We start from the raw sequence: 488 nt of genomic DNA on the forward strand, positions 1-488 counted from the left end.
AGGAGCCGCGGGGCGCTGGTGACGGGCCCCGCGCCCCGGTTCGGCAGCGCCCGGTACCGAGCGGCGCCGCCCGCCCGGCACCCCCGGGCTCCTTGGCCGCCATCTTTGGTACGGGCGGAGAGCGCGCCTCCCACACAGCTCCTGCCGCTGTCCCCTCTGCCAGCCCCGGCGGCGAGTGTGGGAGACAGTGACAATTGACCAAAAAAAAAAAAAAAGTTAAGTGGCGGTAGCGCAGGGGTGCGGGGCTCGAGCCGCACAGCCCACAGTAAAGATGGCCAGCGGAGCCCCTGGCAGCGCTGCCCCTCGGGTGTCACGAGGCCGTGGGAACCGAGGGGACCCTCCCGCCCCGGCTCTGTCCGGGCCGCGGGCTGACGCCTGTCGCGACACACGATCGCTATACACGAACGCGTTTTCATTCTTTTTTTATTTAAATGTGCGTTGGGTCAGACGCGAAGCCGCCTCGAGAGACCTGCGGAGCCTCCCTTCCT

The sequence above is a fragment of the Corvus kubaryi genome, unplaced genomic scaffold, assembly GCF_017639235.1.
Source record: "Corvus kubaryi isolate FWS band 111438036 unplaced genomic scaffold, C.kubaryi_AGA036_p1.0 138, whole genome shotgun sequence".
Classification (NCBI taxonomy): Eukaryota; Metazoa; Chordata; class Aves; order Passeriformes; family Corvidae; genus Corvus; species Corvus kubaryi.